This window comes from Thalassophryne amazonica, chromosome 18 (assembly GCF_902500255.1).
Source record: "Thalassophryne amazonica chromosome 18, fThaAma1.1, whole genome shotgun sequence".
NCBI classification, from domain to species: domain Eukaryota; kingdom Metazoa; phylum Chordata; class Actinopteri; order Batrachoidiformes; family Batrachoididae; genus Thalassophryne; species Thalassophryne amazonica.
In genome coordinates, this window is record NC_047120.1 from 68093618 (window position 1) to 68109508 (window position 15891).

A 15891-nucleotide genomic window follows, 5' to 3' on the forward strand; every position below is an offset into this window, starting at 1 on the left:
GTCATGGATCCCGAGGGGCGTCATCCATCTGTTGGACAGCCAATGGAAGAGCAGGGTGCACAGGCGTCTGCAGGAGGCGTGCTCGGTGAGTTGCAGCAAATCCTCACCGCCTTTACCGCTCGGCTGGATTTGATGTCCGAGCAAAACGCCATCCTTAATCGCAGGATGGAGGCTCTCACCGCACAGGTGGAAGCGCGCGATCAGAGCGCTGCTGCGGCTCCTCCTCCTGCCGACCCGGTACCGGGTATTAACATTCCACTGGTCGTTCAACAAACCCCCCCACCATCCCCTGAAGCATACATAAGTCCCCCTGAGCCGTACGGGGGTTGTGTGGAGACATGCGCAGACTTTCTGATGCAGTGTTCGCTCGTCTTTGCACAACGACCCGTGATGTACGCGTCTGACGCCAACAAGGTGGCTTATGTTATTAATTTGCTTCGGGGTAAGGCACGCTCCTGGGCTACGGCGCTCTGGGAACAGAACTCACGGTTGTTAGCAGCATACACTGGGTTTGTGGGGGAGTTCAGAACAGTGTTTGATCACCCTAACAGAGGAGAGACCGTTTCAACAATGCTGCTGTCAATGCGACAGCGGCGCTGGTGCGCAGCCAAATATGCAGTCGACTTCCGCACCGCGGCTGCGAGGTCCAGCTGGAATAACGTTGCGCTCCGCGCCGCCTTCATAAACGGACTGTCATCGGTCCTGAAGGAGCATCTGGTAGCTAAGGAGGAACCGCGGGATTTAGATGGGCTTATCGATCTCCTTATACGGTTAGACAATCGGTTGGAGGAACGCCGTCGGGAGCGAGGCGAAGGACGTGGCCGGATACGCGCCGTCCCTCTCCCTTCCGGGTTCGAAAAGGGGCCGCCCTCCCCACGCTCCACAGCCGCAGCGCTCCATGGGGCAACAGCTCCCCCGCTGACGTTGTTAGGGAAACGCACAGGGCCAAAATGAGGAGGCTGGTCCGCGGGGAGTGTTTTCTCTGCAGCTCAAAGGAGCACATACAGAAAAACTGCCCCAAACGGCCACAACAACAACCGCCCTCAGAGACTGGGCTAAGGGGGGGGTCAAAACATTCATGTGGAACACACACAGATTGCCACATGACTCCCAGTTACAATCCTGAGCGGGGATTTAACCCTTCAAGCCCCAGCACTGGTGGACACGGGGTCAGAAGGGAATTTGCTAGACAGCAGATGGGCAAGGGAGGTAGGGCTCCCTCTGGTGGCGCTTCCTTCGCCATTGCAGGTGCGGGCACTAGATGGCACCCTCCTCCCTTTAATCACACACAAGACACAACCAGTAACTCTGGTGGTGTCTGGAAACCATCGTGAGGAGATTGAGTTTTTTGTAACTCCTTCTACCTCCCGCGTGATTTTGGGCTTCCCATGGATGTTGAAGCACAATCCCCGGATTGATTGGCCGTCTGGGGTGGTGGTTCAGTGGAGCGAAACCTGCCATCGGGTGTGTTTAGGATCCTCGGTTCCTCCCGGTTTACAGGCTAAGGAGGAGGTCAAAGTCCCTCCCAGTCTGACGGCAGTGCCGGTTGAGTACCACGATCTTGCTGACGTCTTCAGCAAGGATCTGGCACTCACCCTTCCCCCGCACCGTCCGTACGATTGTGCCATTGATTTGGTTCCAGGCGCTGAGTTCCCGTCCAGCAGGCTGTACAACCTCTCACGACCTGAGCGCGAATCAATGGAGACCTACATCCGGGACTCATTAGCTGCCGGGCTGATCTGGAACTCCACCTCCCCGATGGGGGCAGGTTTCTTTTTTGTGGGCAAGAAAGATGCCGGACTCCGTCCATGCATTGATTACAGGGGGCTGAATGAGATTACGGTTCGCAACCGATACCCGTTGCCATTGTTGGATTCCATGTTCACCCCCCTGCATGGAGCCAAAATCTTTACTAAGCTGGATCTTAGAAATGCGTATCACCTGGTTCGGATCCGGAAGGGAGACGAATGGAAGACGGCATTTAACACCCCGTTAGGTCACTTTGAGTACCTGGTCATGCCGTTCGGCCTCACCAACGCCCCCGCGACGTTCCAAGGAGGCGCCCGTTGAGGGGGGAGTCCTGTTGTGTGGCGCCAGAAGAGGAGGTACTGCTGGCCCACCACCAGTGGGTGCCCTGCCTGAAGTGCGGGCTTCAGGCTCACTCATTATCTCTTGACAGCTGTCACCCATCTACTCTACAGCATCTCACTCCATAAAGACCAGACGTCATCTCCACCTCGTTGCCGAGATATCGTACTTCAATGGAGGTAACTTTCTCTGCCTGTAGTAATTGATTCTAAGAGCTATTGTTTTGCAGCTGTCAACCAGAGGACCGGCGTGGGTCGCAACTGTTTCGTCCTACGTCCGTCAGATAAGTGGTTAAACAGACGCTGCACAAGTGTGTGTTAGAGGTGGAGGTGGCATTCCCACCGTTGTTGTTACGGGGTGTACACACACCCACACTTGACTGTCTTTGTTCTTCGCCAGCAGTACCAGATCCGACAGTCGGGGACGGTGATCACCTGGGAATTCGGGACTTGGCGGCTCCAGTATTCACCAGGTTCGGTGGCGGCGGAAATCGTGTGGTTCCGGCTCTTCTCAGGACAGACGTCTTCTATCCTCGAGCCTGCCCACACGTCACCTTTGTGGATTGACTGTTATCATATTCTGAGATTGTCTGTGTATTTGTTGTGCACCTTCACAACATTAAATTGTTACTTTTTGGCTCATCTATTGACCGTTCACTACACTTTCACAACAATAGTCACATTGTTCCTGCAGTGTCTTGTCTCATGCTCATGATTCCAGGCTGCATGTCTTATAGTTTCATAATTCAAAGTCAAAAACAGTTAACTTACCACCCATTCATTCATTCATTCATTCATTATGGTTGAAATGAGCAAGAAAAGTGCACCTTCTCTGCGTGCTCCTTTTGCTTCCTCTCATCTTCATCACCGCTTCCTTCATTATCTCTGCAGACGCCCGGAGATCAAGTAATTAGACCCCTGAAGCGGAACAGAAACACCCTGCACTCCAAATCAAGCGTTACCCTCCAGCGTGCACACAGCAGTCACAGGCCTGTTCCCTTCATCCAGGTGATCTTTAACACTGTCTGCACACGTTTACTGACGAGCTGCTTCTATTTTCAGAAGTACTGAAGAGGTGACACTGCTGTTAATTATGATGAGTACAATTAAAGCCTCGGAATGGTTTCAGTAAAAACAACAATCTGCGTGTCACCGACAAAATTGCCTTTGATAATTTTCCGAATGAATGTATAATTACTCATTAAGCTCACTAATTAGGAAATCATCAGGTCCTTCGAATTTAAATGTCAGAGATGAAGGATGTGAGAAGGAATGATAATTTTATTCCTATAAATGGGTCGACAGCTTGAGGTGCACAGCTGTCAGCGTCAGCGGCGGGTTCAACATGTGGCGACGGTCAAACAGGCAGAGGCGCCAAAGGTTAACGCAATCACAGCATGTGACAGGCGGGGGCAACACCTCATTAAACAACAATTAAAACATATGACGGCAGCGTGAGTCTTCTCAGTTAAAGGAGACGTCGTTTGTGTCCATCTGCTGAGTCACGTGTGTGAACAAAACTCGAAAAGCTTTAATCCACTTTGGACCAAACACGGTGGAATAACTGAGAGTCAGCCAAGGACAAAGGGACTTGGGTTCAAGGTCAAAACCTGGGCCCAATACTTACCAGATTTTTGGGGGTATAAGTCATGTTTTTTGTTTTGTTTTTTTACTAATTTGGGAGGTCCTTTGACTTATACTCGGGTGTAACTTTAATTTTAAAAAAGCAGATTTGTTAATAAGAATAATAACTCCGCTGGGGTAGACCCTTCATTGGAATAAGTGATTATAGAAACTAAGTGAATAATTTCAACCTTCATCCAAATGGTCGACCTCTTCCTGACCTTGCCTAGGCAGTTCTGGAATCCACTGAAGTATGTGCCACATTTGGTCCAAATCAGGTTGATCTTGACCATTGTCACAATACATTCTTTGATTTCATGGTCAGCCTTTGTTGACTTATGGAGTTTGGTAGAAATCAGGAAAAGGACCTGCGAGGAACAGGCCAACAAACATACAGGCAAAGTGAAAAATCATATCAGTTGACCTTTGCAAAAAAAAAAACATCCCCCTGAATAGTGCAGCAGATAACAGAATATTTGCAGAGGAATCCTTCAAATCCAGTCGCAAGCACCAAAGTTTGACCATATTTTAGAAAAATAACATTAGCCATTTGAATTTTCAATAGGGGGCCAAATAGGGGTCAATTGAAGAACTGCATAGGGATAAAAAGTTCCAATCATATTGAAAGCTATACCACATTATGTGTCTGGTCACAAAGATTCCAAAAAGGTATAGTTTGGACTATCTGTGACTGAATGTTCTGGAGTTATGGGGTAAAAACAACAAGCATGGTGACAAAGGTCACTTTCATTTTGTACAGGGGTCAAAAGTTAAAGTTGCTCCAATTATGGTACAACATGATGCAAATTATTGGTTGAGTTAGTAGGATTTTAAAAAGGAATAGTTTGCACCATGTGTCATGCTTAGTTATCATGTTACGGGGTAACATATGTCACATGTCATAGAATCCAAAGGACATTGACATTGTTTGATCTTTACTTTGGAGACCACACATTCAACACAGTCAGAACTATTCCATTTATTAATCCTATTAGTTCAACCAGTAATTTGCACCATGTTCTACCAAAACTGGAGCAACTTTAACTTTTGACCCCTGTACAAACTGAAAGTGACCTTTGTCACCATTCTTGCTGTTTTTACCCCATAACTCCAGAACATTCATTCACAGATAGTCCAAACTATACCTTTTTGGAATCTTTGTGATCAGACACATAATGTGGTATAACTTTCTACCCCTATGCAGCTCTTCAATTGACCCCTACTTGGCCCTCTATTGAAAATTCAAATATCTAATGTTACTTTTCTGCAATATGTACCAAAAGGTATACACAGTCAAATTTTGGTGCTTGTAACTGGATTTGAACGATTCTTACTTATCTGCTGTACTAGAAGGGCAATTTTGGTGTCAGCCTTTGTGCACACAACAAATTTAGTGGAAACTGGCTCAAACACCTCAAAGTAATGGAACAAATAATCAAATGTTTCTACAATTAGAGCATGACGAGGTCAAATGAAGTCACTGTGATGCTAAACCTTCAAAACTACAGTTTTTAAAGCTTTGATTGTTTTGATTGTGTTCCAGGGGAGCAATTTCTGCGGCTGTCCCTGACTGAATCTGGACTTCCACCTACACACACACACACACACACACACACACACACACACACACACACACACACACACACACACACACACACACACACACACACACACACACACACGTATCCCATCCTGATTTTACAGTGGGACAACAGATACGTCGCTGCCACCTTCTGGTCACCATCTCTTGCATCTGCACACAGTCAAACACAAAGTTCATTTGATTAATTTAATTGCATAATTTTTCTTTGATCACTTTGTTGTTGTTTTTTTTTTTTTTTCTTACTCTTCAAACGAGCTGCAGGAGGGCGAGAGACCAAACAGACTTTGGTTCCTCGGCGTGTATTTGGATGCAGACACACAGGATTCCACTGATTCCTGTCGTGCAGCGTTAGAGAGCCTCCGTGGAGATGGATGTTCTTTAGAGGCCTTTATGAAGCAGTAGGTGGCGCTGTGGCTCCTTTTTGACTAAGAGAGCCTTTAGAAGAGTGAACTTCATGGAGGAAAGAGAATAAGTGATATGAAGTGACACCGTGGGAAGCAATAGCAGCTTCTAGTGATGTTTTTATTCCAGATTTTTCACTCAAACAATAATGTGTGGAACAGGAATAACAGAAGGATCTACTCCAGTGAATTTAGCAAAGCGGCGAAGCTGTGGATACAGGCCCGTGGATGGTCCCTGATAGTGAGGGACGCCGTCCTCTTCTTTAAGACAGAAGCGTGAAAGCAGATCCGGATCCAGTGGGGGGCAGTTTTCCCACTCCATAAGGACCTTTATGGAGTGGGAAAACTGCCCTCCGCCAGATCCTTAGGCAGTAATCTTTCTAGGAAGAAGAATGTTAAGTCATCTTCAACTCAGCCCCACCTTCTAGGCTAAAACGGAGAGATTCCTGAGAGCAGACACATCTTTAGTCATGTCTGAAGTCGTGTACGGGGCAAACTGAGGTCGGCAAGAGGGCTGGAGGCAGAGGAAAGAGGCAGCCTTCCTGTTTCTAAGTGGGAGACAGTTGTGGCCAAATCTGGGCAGGACTGGGGGAACTGCTTGACCGTGGGGTCTGGGCCCCGTCCCAAGAACACACACAAAATTGATTGTGTTTATGAAGTGGGATTTATTGCAGGGACAATTCTGAAGGGATTCAGGCCGTGTTGATTTATATGAAGATTTTCCTTCAAGTGTTTTTCACCCATCTGTAGTGAAAACGCTGGAGAGCTAATCAAAGACCATGTAGTCTAGGAACATAAACCAGAGTCCAGAAATGCAAGAAGATTGCTGCATGTTTGTATTTCTTGCAAAGCAAGCTTCAGGAAGTAACATACGTGCTTATGCACGCACACACCCTGCACTGACCGTATAATTTCATAATTTGATACAGATGCACATTCTGGGATTTTCCAGCAGGTGGCGGCACAGCGTGTGGAGGCTGATGCTGGTGGTAAGATCACATTGATAACAAAATTTGTTTTTCAACTGATCTGACGTATCAAAGTCAATCACTGTCGAATCATTTCATCCTCATTACATGTTCCTTTAGTGTGTTGACTTATAAGGTGATAGCATTTATTATTTTTGAGTTATTGCTTACATCAGGTTGGCTGGGAGGGATTAAATGCTGGACAAACTAAAAATTTTCACTAATTTGGTTCATATAATAAATCTGTAGTCTTGAATGAAGAATTTGTATATTTCATCTGTAATCTTTTCTGTCATAAAAATCTGATTTATTTCTGTCCACATGCCCATCAGATGGCGCTGTTGTCAACTTTCTCGTTCTCTTGCATCCCTGACATTTTGGAATGAGTGTTGTCCCTCACTTGGGTTTAACCCCTTAACGCCCATCGTCGCATATATGCTACAATCTCTGACTCAAATATGCAACTTACCAAATTGACCTGTATGCCCGTTGTCGCAAATTTGCAACATACCATCATTATTATAACATTAGAACATAAAGTCATTACCAGAATACCCAATATTACTATCTAGTTTTTGTGCAAAAGTGAAATTAATAATCTCAACATTATTTACCATCTACTTAAAGGCAATAAATTCGGGCGTTAAGGGGTTAAGAACAAACATAAACACAGCAGCCAAAGAAACGTCCGGTGCTGCGGTACATGTTTACAGATGCTGCAGAGTTAAACATCTAAATTATTAATTATTTGATCGTTATCGGCTGACTGGAGCAAAACAAATGGAGGCCATGAGCATGCAAGAGGCCAAAGGACATGCAAAGAGGAAGTTGCAAATACGCAACAGATTAGACAAATTACAAATACAATACAGGATGACTTTCTTGACAGTTTGATCATTCCAAAGCATTTATGTAACAAACTCACTCATTCATCTTGTTAAATTTGTTGTTGCTATTATTATTATTATTATTATTATTATTATTATTATTATTATTATTATTATCCAAACTAAACCACATGTTTGAGTCTAACTTTTGGTGACATTAACAATATTGGCAATACCATTTGTCAAAATGACTGAGATGAATAAATTACTTTTTAATTGTATAATTTTACTTTGTTGCTGCTCAAAGACAGATTGATTGTTTCTAGTTTGTTAGAAGATTCAGTGCCGCCTGACAACACCCAGAGCAAACGTTCTCGTGGAAAAGTTCTGTTGGACTGAGTCGGGTTGTTTACTAGTCTTTCCCCTGAGTTTAAACTTTGGTGTTGAGTGCGTCTTCAGGAGAATGTAAATAGACAGTAAGTCTTTGGAGACCTCCGCTGACAGTTTTTCTCCCCTGCTTTGCTATTTTCCTGTAGACAAGCTAATCCTTCTGTCTCCCAACGGGTCTCCATAGAAACATGTATGTTTTAATAATAATACACTTTAAGCAGCGTTTCTCTGTTAGTTTGCTCCTCTATTCCTGTGAGCTCCTTTGGTCATTTTGCACCAAACTCATACAGAAGTGAGTTCTGAAATTGCCAAAACGACGTCAAATTTATCAGAGGTTGTCCACTGAGGTCAAAGGTGAAAAGTGACCCCCCCCCCCCAACTCTGATTTGCAGCACATTTGGCACACATACGTATGTAGGTGGCATCTGGAATTACCCTGGTAAGGTCAAATTTGCCAAAGGTCACTCACTGGGGTAAAGGTCATTGGGATAATAAAAGGTCAAATTTAAGTTGTTCAAACTAATGTGCACCAAACCTGACACACATATGTAGGTGGGTTCTGGAATTGCCCAACAAGGTCAGTCACTGCAGTCCTTTTGCTGATTTCTAGCAAATTGGGTTTGTCAGTGTAGGTTGACCCTGAAATTGACCTGCAGGAATGACTTTTGCCAAAGGTCAAGAAGTTTTACTTTCAACCTGATTTGGACCAAATGCGACCAGAACTGTCCTAACAAGGACAGACAGAGTTCAATCTTTTGGGTGAAGGTCTAAGTCATCTGGATCAAATATTAGATTGCTGTAGCACTTAATATTTACCTAGTACTAGTAATTTGTGCAATTGCACTGTAGTACAGTCTCAAGAAAAGATGATTTGAAAATAAATAAGTCCAAATGAAATGGAATGGCAGATTTTTCTTCTTGTGAATGAATAGTGAAACTTTTGGACAAAGTGTTGAACTCAGTTCAGCCAGTTTTACTTAACTGAGACTACAGCCGAGCTCAGCTCGACTTAGATTACTGGTTCAGATACTGTCAGCAATTATTGTATTTTATGGAGTATGAATCACAGTTTTTTTTTAAACTCAGGTGCAACATGTATAATGAAAAATCACAAATTTGTTTTTTAGAACAATAATAATAGTAACTATTTATTTTGGACTTTCACAGAAATGAAACAGATAAACAAAATAAACCCCAACTTTAAAACAGTATATGCCAATAACAAGAAGTACACAACAGCAGCCTCCTGGCGCCCGACCAGGTTTATCCGGGTGACGTCGGTAGAAGTCGGCCAGGAGGTCCGGGTCCAGGATGAAGCTCCTCTTCACCCAGGAGCGTTCTTCGGGTCCGTACCCCTCCCAGTCAACCAGGTATTGGAACCCCCGGCCCTTCTGACGGACGTCCAGGAGCCGACGCACGGTCCGCGCCGGCTCCCCGTCGATGATCCGAGCAGGAGGCGGTGCAGGTCCAGGGGTGAAAAGTGGAGAGGTGTGACGGGGTTTCAAACGGGACACATGGAAGACAGGGTGGATCTGCAGTGAAGCTGGCAGCTGCAGCTTCACTGCGGCCAGGTTGAGGACCTTGATGATGGGGAACGGTCCGATGTAGCGGTCCTTGAGTTTTGGTGAGTCGACCTGGAGCGGTATGTCCTTGGTAGAAAGCCACACCTCCTGCCCGGGCTGGTACGCAGGGGCCGGGGAACGCCGGCGATCTGCATGGGCCTTGGCCCTCGTCCGAGCCTTCAACAGGGCAGAACGGGCGGTCCGCCACACCCGGCAGCTCCTCCTGAGGTGGGCCTGGACCGAGGGCACTCCGACCTCTCCCTCCACAAGCGGGAACAATGGGGGCTGGTACCCCAAACACGCCTCAAACGGGGAGAGGCCGGTAGCAGACGAGACCTGGCTGTTATGGGCATACTCGATCCAGGCCAGATGGGTACTCCAGGCCGCCGGGTGCACGGAGGTCACGCAGCGAAGGGCCTGCTCCAGCTCCTGGTTAGCCCGTTCTGCCTGGCCGTTTGTCTGGGGGTGGTACCCGGACGAGAGACTCACGGTGGCCCCCAGCTCCTTACAGAAACTCCTGCAGACCTGCGAGGAGAACTAGGGACCACGATCTGATATGACGTCCGACGGTATCCCATGCAGACGCACGACGTTGTGGACCAGGAGGTCTGCCGTCTCCTGGGCCGTCGGGAGCTTTGGGAGGGCCACGAAGTGGGCCGCCTTGGAGAACCGGTTCACTATCGTGAGGATGACGGTGTTGCCCTGGGACGGTGGGAGGCCCGTGATGAAGTCCAGACCGATGTGGGACCAGGGGCGATGAGGCACCGGCAGGGGCTGGAGGAGGCCCGTGGTCCTCCTATGGTCCGCCTTGCCCCTGGCACAGGTGGTACAGGCCTGGACGTAGTCCCGGACATCGGCTTCCAGGGACGCCCACCAGAAGCGCTGCTGGACAACAGCCACGGTCCTACGCACCCCGGGATGACAGGAGAGCTTGGATCCGTGACAGAAGTCCAAGACGGCAGCTCTGGCTTCTGGTGGGACGTACAATCGGTTCTTAGGGCCGGTCCCCGGGTCCGGGTTTCTTGTCAGGGCCTCCCGGACGGTCTTCTCCACGTCCCAGGTGAGGGTGGCCACGACAGTGGACTCGGGGATGATGGTCTTGGTTGGATCCGACAGCTCAGCCTTGGCTTCCTCTTCGTGCACCCGGGACAGTGCGTCCGATCGTTGGTTCTTAGTCCCGGGGCGGTATGTTATCTGGAAGTCAAAGTGCCCGAAGAACAGAGACCAGCGGGCTTGCCTGGGGTTCAGCCGCTTGGCGGTCCGGATGTACTCCAGGTTCCGATGGTCCGTGAAAACCGTGAAGGGCAACGCTGCTCCCTCCAACAGGTGTCTCCACTCTTCAAGAGCCTCCTTCACCGCGAGGACTTCCTGATTGCCCACGTCATAGTTGCGCTCAGCTGGGGTCAACCTGCGGGAAAAATAGGCACAAGGATGGAGAACCTTATTGGACTCCCCGCCCTGGGACAGCACGGCTCCTATCCCCGAGTCAGAGGCATCCACTTCGACAATAAACTGGTGATCAGGGTCAGGCTGCACCAGAACTGGTGCAGTCGAGAACCGACGTTTCAACTCCTTAAACGCGGCTTCGCACCGATCCGACCAGGTGAAGGGGACTTTAGTGGAGGTCAGGGCAGTCAGGGGGCTAACTACCTGACTGTACCCCTTAATGAACCTCCGGTAAAAATTTGCAAAGCCGAGGAACTGTTGCAGCTTCCTTCGGCTTGTTGGTTGGGGCCAATCTCTCACCGCCGCGACCTTGGCCGGATCAGGGGCGATGGAGTTGGAGGAGATGATGAACCCCAGGAAGGACAAAGAAGTGCGGTGGAACTCACACTTCTCGCCCTTCACGAACAACCGGTTCTCTAACGACCGCTGTAGGACCTGACGTACATGTTGGACATGAGTCTCAGGGTCAGGAGAAAAGATGAGTATATCATCCAGATATATGAAGACAAACCGATGCAGGAAGTCCCGCAAGACGTCATTTACCAAAGCTTGGAACGTCGCGGGGGCGTTAGTGAGACCGAACGGCATGACCAGGTACTCAAAGTGACCTAACGGGGTGTTAAATACCGTCTTCCATTCGTCTCCCTTCCGGATCCGGACTAGGTGGTACGCATTCCTAAGATCAAGTTTAGTGAAGATTTTGGCTCCATGCAGGGGCGTGAACACCGAATCCAACAGAGGTAACGGGTATCGGTTGCGAACCGTGATCTCGTTCAGCCCTCTGTAATCGATGCATGGATGCTTTTTTGCCCACGAAAAAGAAACCTGCACCCATCGGGGATGTGGAGTTCCGGATCAGCCCGGCGGCTAAGGAGTCCCGGATGTAGGTCTCCATTGATTCGCGTTCCGGACGTGAGAGGTTGTACAGCCTGCTGGACGGGTACTCAACGCCCAGGATCAAATCGATGGCACAATCGTACGGACGGTGCGGGGGAAGAGCGAGTGCCAGATCTTTGCTGAAGACGTCAGCTAAATCATGGTACTCCTTTGGCACCGCCGACAGATTGGGGGGAACTTTGACCTCCTCAGTAGCCGTCATGCCGGGTGGAACCGAGGATCCTAAGCACTCCCGGTGGCAGGTTTCGCTCCACTGCGTCACAACCCCAGACGGCCAATCAATCCGGGGATTGTGCTTCATCATCCATGGGAACCCTAAAATCACTCGGGAGGTAGAAGGTGTTATGTGAAACACGATCTCCTCCCTGTGATTCCCAGACACAACCAAGGTCACTGGCTGTGTCTGATGTGTGATTAATGGAAGTAGGGTGCCATCTAGTGCCCGCACCTTCAAAGGTGAAGGCAGAGCCACCAGAGGGAGCCCCACTTCCTTTGCCCATCTGCTGTCCAGCAGATTCCCTTCCGATCCCATGTCTACCAGTGCTGGGGCGTGAAGGGTTAAATCCCCACTCAGGATCGTTACTGGGATTTGTGCAGATTTGCAGGGTTTTCCCGCGTGTGTTATGGCCCACCCTTAGCCCAGTTTCTAAGGACGGGCGTTGTAGTTTGACCGTTTGGGGCAGTCCTTTTGCAAGTGCTCACATGAGCCACAGAAAAAACACTCCCCACGGGCCAGCCTCCTTTGTCTGATCTTTACTTTCATTTTGGCCCTGCTCGTGTCCATAGCTTCGTCAGCAGGGGGAGCTGTTGCCACACGGAGCTCTCTGGCAGTGAAACGTGGGGACGACGACACCCTTTTGGAACCGGAAGGGAGAGGGGCGGCTCGGGCCTGGCCACGCCTGGTCTCGCCTCTGTTGGGATGATCAAAAACCTGTTTGAACTCCCGCACAAACCCAGCGTAAGACATTAGGAGCCGTGAGTTCTGCTCCCAGAGCGCCGTAGCCCAGGCGCGTGCCTCTCCTCGAAGCAAATTGATCACATAAGCCACCCGGCTAGCGTCCGACGCGTACATGATTGGACGCTGTGCAAAAACGAGCGAACACTGCATAAGGAAGTCTGCGCATGTCTCGACACAGCCTCCGTACGGTTCCGGAGGGCTTATGTATGCTTCAGGGGACGGTGGGGGGGGGTCGTTGAACGACCAGTGGAACGTCTGTGTCGGGCCCAGGACCAGCGAGAGGAGGGACTGCAGCAGCGCCTTGATCGTGCGCTTCCACCCTGGCGGTGAGAGCCTCCATCCTCCGATTAAGGAGTACATTCTGCTCGGTCACCAAATCCAACCTAGCCGTGAAGGCGGTTAGGATATGCTGCAGATCACTCAACACACCTCCCGCTGACGCCTGCGCCTCTTGCTCTTCCATTGGCCGTTCAAGCTCTGGTTGACGCCCCTCAGGATCCATGACGCTTGGCCGAGAAATCCTGTTGGGAAGGTGTCGTGACATGGACCCACAACAGGGGGCGCTAAGGAACGGACAATGGATAAGCCAACCAGTAACAATTTAATGTTGTGAAAACACACAACGGAATACAGACAGAGATATGGATTGCCAATGAGACACCAGGTGACGTGTGGGCAGGCTCGAAGATAGAAGACCTCTGGCGAGAGAAGAGCCGATTCCCACACAGCTTCCACCACCAGCGGGCCCGAAGAACACCGGAGCCACCAAGTCCCGAGTCCCCAGGTGGCCTCTGCCTTCGGCTGTCGACCCTGGTACTGCTGGCAGAGAACAGAGAAAATCCAGGTGAGTGTGAATCCACACACTCAGTAGTCCACTCAGAGTCAATGTTGTTTTTGGGAGGGAGCACCTCCACCTCAAATCACACACTCGTGCAGCTCCTGTGTAACCACTTATCTGCTACGGAGCGTGATGCGAAGTTGTCTCGGTCACGCCCTTCTCCAGCTCCGATAAGAACACCACAGGGCAAGCGGCTGCAAGGAAGAGTTATGTTAGCAGAGAAAATTACCACAGAGAAGAGTACCTCTTGGTTGCTGATTTCTCGGCGGGGAGGTGGAGTTGTAGTCCGGCTTTTATGGTGATGTGGTGAATGAGTGACAGCTGGTGCTGATGATGAATGACAGCTGTCACTCTCCGTTGCTCCGACGCCCTCTCGTGCTTGAAGCCCGCACTCCAAGCAGGGCGCCATCTGGTGGTGGTGGGCCAGCAGTACCTCCTCTTCTGGCGGCCCACACAACACACTCAGTGCATCATGGGAACCCCCCAGCAGTCTAAGTCTACAGCAGCATAACTAAGGGATGGTTCAGGGTCACCTGATCCAGCCCTAACTATAAGCATTAGCAAAAAGGAAAGTTTTAAGCTTGATCTTAAAAGTAGAGAGGGTGTCTGTCTCCCTGATCTGAATTGGGAGCTGGTTCCACAGGAGAGGAGCCTGAAAGCTGAAGGCTCTGCCTCCCATTCTACTCTTACAAACCCTAGGAAGTACAAGTAAGCCTGCAGTCTGAGAGCGAAGTGCTCTATTGGGGTGATATGGTACTATGAGGTCCCTAAGATAAGATGGGACCTGATTATTCAAAACCTTACAAGTAAGAAGAAGAATTTTAAATTCTATTCTGGAATTAACAGGGAGCCAATGAAGAGAAGCCAATATGGGTGAAATATGCTCTCTCCTTCTAGTCCCTGTCAGTACTCTAGCTGCAGCATTTTGAATTAACTGAAGGCTTTTCAGGGAACTTTTAAGACAACCTGATAATAATGAATTACAATAGTCCAGCCTAGAAGAAATAAATGCATGAGTTAGCTTTTCAGCATCACTCTGAGACAAGACCTTTCTAATTTTAGAGATATTGCGCAAATGCAAAAAAGCAGTCCTACATATTTGCTTAATATGCGCATTGAAGGACATATCCTGATCAAAAATGACTCCAAGATTTCTCACAGTATTACTGGAGGTCAGGGTAATGCCATCCAGAGTAAGGATCTGGTTAGACACCATGTTTCTAAGATTTGTGTGGCCAAGTACAACTTCAGTTTTATCTGAATTTAAAAGCAGGAAATTAGAGGTCATCCATGTCTTTATGTCTGTAAGACATTCCTGCAGTTTAACTAATTGGTGTGTGTCCTCTGGCTTCATGGATAGATAAAGCTGGGTATCATCTGCGTAACAATGAAAATTTAAGCAATACTTTCTAATAATACTGCCTAAGGGAAGCATGTATAAAGCAAATAAAATTGGTCCTAGCACAGAACCTTGTGGAACTCCATAATTAACCTTAGTCCGTGAAGAAGACTCCCCATTTACATGAACAAATTGCAATCTATTAGATAAATATGATTCAAACCACCGCAGCGCAGTGCCTTTAATACCTATGGCATGCTCTAGTCTCTGTAATAAAATTTTATGGTCAACAGTATCAAAAGCAGCACTGAGATCTAACAGAACAAGCACAGAGATGAGTCCACTGTCTGAGGCCATAAGAAGATCATTTGTAACCTTCACTAATGCTGTTTCTGTACTATGATGAATTCTAAAACCTGACTGAAACTCTTCAAATAGACCATTCCTCTGCCGATGATCAGTTAGCTGTTTTACAACTACCCTTTCAAGAATTTTTGAGAGAAAAGGAAGGTTGGAGATTGGCCTATAATTAGCTAAGATAGCTGGATCAAGTGATGGCTTTAATGGTTTAATTACTGCCACCTTAAAAGCCTGTGGTACATAGCCAACTAATAAAGATAGCTTGATCATATTTAAGATCGAAGCATTAAATAATGGTAGGGCTTCCTTGAGCAGCCTGGTAGGAATGGGGTCTAATAGACATGTTGATGGTTTGGAGGAAGTAACTAATGAAAATAACTCAGACAGAACAATCGGAGAGAAAGAGTCTAACCAAATACCGACATCACTGAAAGCAGCCAAAGATAACGATACATCTTTGGGATGGTTATGAGTAATTTTTTCTCTAATAGTCAAAATTTTGTTAGCAAAGAAAGTCATGAAGTCATTACTAGTTAAAGTTAAAGGAATACTCGGCTCAATAGAGCTCTGACTCTTTGTCAGCCTGGCTACA